This window comes from Arachis hypogaea, chromosome 15, assembly GCF_003086295.3.
Source record: "Arachis hypogaea cultivar Tifrunner chromosome 15, arahy.Tifrunner.gnm2.J5K5, whole genome shotgun sequence".
In the NCBI taxonomy this organism is placed as follows: Eukaryota; Viridiplantae; Streptophyta; class Magnoliopsida; order Fabales; family Fabaceae; genus Arachis; species Arachis hypogaea.
This window is the reverse complement of record NC_092050.1, coordinates 66,449,108-66,455,077: the sequence shown is the minus strand read 5'-3', so window position 1 is coordinate 66,455,077 and position 5,970 is coordinate 66,449,108. Positions and strand designations below refer to the sequence as shown.

At 40.0% G+C, this 5,970-nt stretch overlaps 1 non-coding gene across 1 annotated transcript; it reads left to right on the top strand.

Annotated features, from left to right (window-relative positions):
* Positions 1-5,862: 5,862 nt before the first annotated feature.
* LOC112753808 (small nucleolar RNA R71) lies at positions 5,863-5,970 on the top strand. Its single transcript, XR_003178173.1, has one exon. It is a non-coding gene; the product is annotated as a small nucleolar RNA R71 (small nucleolar RNA).

Here is a 5,970-nt window from a genome sequence, read left to right as displayed (position 1 = left end):
CTTTGATGAGGTTTGCATTTATCTTTGCTTTTGGGTTCATGAGCCTTTGCCAACCCCTTTGTTCAATCTTCTCTCGAATCTGTGGGCACTCATCATCGTTGAACTGGAATGTTAACTCAGGCAATATCTATTTGAGCTTTATCTGTTCAAATTCGAGTTCATGGAATGCAGTTTTGAATCTCCCTTCATTAAAACGGATGCTTGGTATGCGAAATTGTTACTCAGAGGTTGTAAAATTTGTTGTTCGTTCTCTCCCTGGCAATAGCGCCAACAACTGGTGCACAATACCATGGTCCAAACATAACTTCACAACTTCGCACAACTAACCAGCAAGTGCACTGGGTCGTCCAAGTAATAAAACCTTACGTGAGTAAGGGTCGATTCCACGGAGATTGTTGGTATGAAGCAAGCTATGGTCACCTTGTAAATCTCAGTCAGGCGGATATCAAATGGTTATAGAGTTTTCGAATAATAATAATAATAAATAAATAGAAAGTAAAGATAAAAATACTTATGCATATCATTGATGAGAATTTCAGATAAGCGTATAGAGATGCTTTCGTTCCTCTGAATCTCTGCTTTCCCGCTGTCTTCATCCAATCAGTCTTACTCCTTTCCATGGCAAGCTTTCTGTAAGGGCATCACCATTGTCAATGGCTACATCCCATCCTCTCTGTGAAAATGGTCCAAATGCTCTGTCACGGCATGGCTAATCATCTGGAGGTTCTCGATCATACTGGAATAGGATTTACTATCCTTTTGCGTCTGTCACTACGCCCAGCACTCGCGAGTTTGAAGTTCATCACAGCCATCCCTTCCCAGATCCTACTCGGAATACCACAGACAAGGTTTAGACTTTCCGAATCTCAGGAATGGCTATCCATGGGTTCTAACTTATACCACGAAGATTCTGATTAAGGAATCCAAGAGATACTCATTCAATCTAAGGTAGAACGGAAGTGGTTGTCAGGCACGTGTTCATAGGGAATGATGATGACTGTCACGATCATCACATTCATGTTGAAGTGCGAATGGATATCTTAGAAGCGGAATAAGTTGAATTGAATAGAAAAACAGTGGTACTTTGTATTAATTCATGAGGAACAGCAGAGCTCCACACCTTAATCTATGGAGTGCAGAAACTCTACCGTTTGAAAATACATAAGTGATAATGGTTCAGGCATGGCCGAATGGCAAGCCCCCATGAAGGTCTAAGATAGCATAAAACTGATCAAAGATGATCCCTAGATGAAAATACAATAGTAAAAAGTCCTATTTATACTAAACTAGTTACTAGGGTTTACAGAAGTAAGTAATTGATGCATAAATCCACTTCCGGGGCCCACTTGGTGTGTGCTTGGGCTGAGCTTGAAGTTTACACGTGTAGAGGCTTCTTTTGGAGTTGAACGCTAAGTTGTAACGTGTTTTTGGCGTTCAACTCTGGTTCGTGACGTGTTTTTGGCGTTTAACTCCAGACTACAGCGTAGAACTGGCGTTCAACGCCCTTTTGTATCATCTAAACTCGGCTAAAGTATGGATTATTATATATTTCTGGAAAGCTCTGGATGTCTACTTTCCAACGCAATTAGAAGCTCACCATTTTGAGTTCTGTAGCTCCAGAAAATCCACTTTGAGTGCAGGGAGGTCAGAATCCAACAACATCAGCAGTCCTTCTTCTACCTCTGAATCTGATTTTTGCTCAAGTCCCTCAATTTCAGCCAGAAAATACCTGAACTCACAAAAAAATACACAAGCTCATAGTAAAGTCCAGAAATGTGAATTTAACATAAAAACTAATAAAAACATCCCTAAAAGTAACTAGATCCTACTAAAAACATACTAAAAACAATGCCAAAAAGCGTATAAATTATCCGCTCATCACAATACCAAACTTAAATTGTTGCTTGTCCCCAAGCAACTAAAAATCAAATAGGATAAAAAGAAGAGAATATACTATAAATTCCAAAATATCAATGAAACATAGCTCCAATAAGATGAGCGGGACTTGTAGCTTTTTGCCTCTTGAATAGTTTTGGCATCTCGCTTTATCCTTTGAAGTTCAGAATGATTGGCATCTATAGGAACTCAGAATTCAGATAGTGTTATTGATTCTCCTAGTTCAGTACGTTGATTCTTGAACACAACTACTTTATGAGTCTTGGCCGTGGCCCTAAGCACTTTGTTTTCCAATATTACCACTGGATACATAAATGCCACAGACACATAATTGGGTGAACCTTTTCAGATTGTGACTCAGCTTTGCTAAAGTCCCCAATTAGAGGTGTCCAAGGTTCTTAAGCACACTCTTCTTTTGCTTTGGACCTTGACTTTAACCGCTCAGTCTAAAGTTTTCACTTGACACCTTCACGCCACAAGCACATGGTTAGGGACAGCTTGGTTTAGTCGCTTAGGCCAAGATTTTATTCCTTTAGGCCCTTCTATCCATTGATGCTCAAAGCCTTGGGATCCTTTTTATTTACCCTTGCCTTTTGATTTTAAGGGTTATTGGCTTTTTGCTCTTGCCTTTTGGTTTTAAGAGCTTTTGGCTTTTTCTACTTGCTTTTTCTCTTTTTTATTTTTTTTTTCGCCATTTTTTTTCTTTCTTTTTTTTCTGCAAGCTTTTGTATTCACTGCTTTTTCTTGCTTCAAGAATCATTTTTATGATTTTTTAGATTATCAAATAACATGTCTCCTGTTCATCATTCTTTCAAGAGCCAACATATTTAACATTCTAAAACATCAACTTCAAAAGACATATGCACTGTTCAAGCATTCATTCAGAAAACAAAAAGTATTGTCTCCACATCAAAATAATTAAACTAAGTTCAAGTATAAATTCGAAACTCATGTACTTCTTGTTCTTTTGTAATTAAAACATTTTTCCATTTAAGAGAGGTGATGGATTCGTATTCACTACTTTAAGGCATAGACAGTTAGACACAAATGATCATGTAATAAAGACACAAACATAGATAAACATTTAACATAAGAAAACGAAAAACAGAAAGTTTAAGAACAAGGAATGAGTCCACCTTAGTGATGGTGTCATTTTCTCCTTGAGGAACCAATGATGTCCTTGAGCTCTTCTATGTCTCTTCCTTGTCTTTGTTGCTCCTCCCTCATAGCTTTTTGATCTTCTCTAATTTCATGGAGGATGATTGAGTGCTCTTGATGTTCCACCCTTAATTGCTCCCAATAATTGTGTGGAGGAAAATGTGTCCCCTGAGGTATCTCAGGGATCTCTTGATTTGCAGTCAAATATTCTACCACTGAGCTATAGACCCTTGAGATGAATCTCTCCATCTCCTATGACTTGGAGGTGGAAGCTTTTGTCTTCTCTTTTCTCTTTCTAGAGGTTTCTCTGGCCTTAGGTGCCATCAATGGTTATGGAAAAACAAAAAAGCTATGCTTTTACCACACCAAACTTAGAATATTGCTCGCCCTCGAGCAAAAGAAGAAAGAATAGTAGAAGAAGAAGAAGATATGGAGGTGAGTTGATGGTTTGAATTTGAGTGGGTGGGTGTAGGTGGGTTGTATGATGGTTTTAGGGGAGTAATGGATGTGAGTGGTAAATGGTTCTTGGGAAAGAGTGATATAGGATTATGAGGAGGTAAGGTGAGTGGAGATATGTGGGGATCCTGTGGGGTCCACAGATCCTGAGGTGTCAAGGATTTACATCCCTGCACCAATTAGGCATGTAAAACACCTTTGCATGCAATTCTGGCGTTTAAACGCCGAACTGATGCTTGTTCTGGGCGTTCAACGCCCAGATGCAGCATGTTTCTGGCATTGAACGCCAGTTCTATGCTTGTTTCTGGCGTTCAGCGCCAGCTTTCCTCAGTGTGCATTCTTGGCGTCTGAATGCCAGGATGCTGCTTGTTTTGGGCATTCAACGCCAGATCCATGCTCTGTTCTGGCGTTGAACGCCAGCCAGATGCTTCTTACTGGCGTTTAAATGCCAGTAAGCCCTTCCTCCAGGGTGTGATTTTTCTTCTGCTGTTTTTGATTCTGTTTTTGGTTTTTCTATTTATTTTGTGACTCTACATGATCATGAACCTAATAAAACATGAAAGAATAATAAAAATAAAATTAGATAAATAAAAATTGGGTTACCTCCCAACAAGCGCTTCTTTAATGTCAATAGCTTGACAGTGGGCTCTCATGGAGCCACACAGGTGATCAGGTCAATTTTATAGACTTCCCAACACCAGACTTAGAGTTTGGATATGGGAGTTCAACACCAAACTTAGAGTTTGGCTGAGGCCTCCCAACACCAAACTTAGAGTTTGATTGTGGGGGCTCTGGTTGACTCTGTTTTGAGAGAAGCTTACTGTGCCTCTTTTCCATGTTTACAGAAAGGTGACCTTGAGTTTTAAACACAAGGAAGTCCTCATTCAATTGAAGGACTAATTCACCTCTGTCAACATCAATCACAGCTCTTGCTGTGGCTAGGAAAGGTCTTCCAAGGATGATGGATTCATCCTCATCCTTCCCAGTATCTAGGATTATGAAATCAGCAGGGATGTAAAGGCCTTCAACCTTTACTAATATGTCCTCTACTTGTCCATAAGCCTGTTTTCTAGAATTGTCTGCCATCTCTAATGAGATTTTAGCAGCTTGTACCTCAAAGATTCCCAGTTTCTTCATTACAGAGAGTGGCATGAGGTTTATTCCTGACCCAAGGTCATATAGAGCCTTCTCAAAGGTCATGGTGCCTATGGTACAAGGTATTAGGAACTTTCCAGGATCCTGTTTCTTCTGATGCAGTCTCAGTTGATCCAATGCATTTAGTTCATTGGTGAACAGGGGAGGTTCATCTCCCCAAGTCTCACTACCAAATAAATTGGCATTCAGCTTCATGATTGCACCAAGGAACTTGGTAACTTGCTCTTCAGTAATATCCTCATTCTCTTCAGAAGAGGAATACTCATCAGAGCTCATGAAGGGCATAAGGAGGTTTAATGGAATCTCTATGGTCTCTAGATGAGCCTCAGATTCCTTTAGTTCCTCAAAGAAAAATTCCTTATTGATCACTGGACGTCCCAGGAGGTCTTCCTCACTGGGATTCCCATCCTCAATCTCCCTTACAGGTTCGACCATGGTAATTAATTCAATGGCCTTGCACTCTCCTTTTGGATTCTCTTCTGTATTGCTTGGGAGAGTATTAGGAGGGGTTTCAGTGATTCTTTTACTCAGCTGGCCCACTTGTGCTTCAAAATTTCTAATAGAGGACCTTGTTTCATTTATGAAACTCACAGTGGCCTTAGATAGATCAGAGACTAAATTTGCTAAGCTAGATGGATTCTGCTCAGAATTCTCTGTCTGTTGCTGAGTGGATGATGGAAAAGGCTTGCTATTGCTAAACCTGTTTCTTCCACCATTATCAAAGCCTTGTTGAGGCTTTTGTTGATCCTTCCATGAGAGATTTGGGTGATTTCTCCATGAGGGGTTATAGGTGTTTCCGTAAGGTTCACCCATATAATTTACCTCTGCTATTGCAGGGTTCTCAGGATCATAAGCTTCTTCTTCAGAAGATGCCTCTTGAGTACTGTTGGATGCATCTTGCATTCCATTCAGACTTTGAGAAATCATATTGACTTGCTGAGTCAATATTTTGTTATGAGCCAATATGGCATTCAGAGTATCAATTTCAAGAACTCCCTACTTTTGAGGCGTCCGATTACTCACAGGATTCCTTTCAGAAGTGTACATGAACTGGTTATTAGCAACCATGTCAATGAGTTCTTGAGCTTCTGCAGGCGTTTTCTTTAGGTGAATGGATCCACCTGCAGAAGTATCCAATGACATCTTAGCTAATTCAGACAGACCATCATAGAATATATCCAGGATGGTCCATTCTGAAAGCATGTCAGAAGGACACTTTTTGGTCAGTTCCTTGTATCTCTCCCAAGCTTCATAGAGGGATTCACCTTCTTTTTGTCTGAAGGTTTGAACATCCACTCTAAGTTT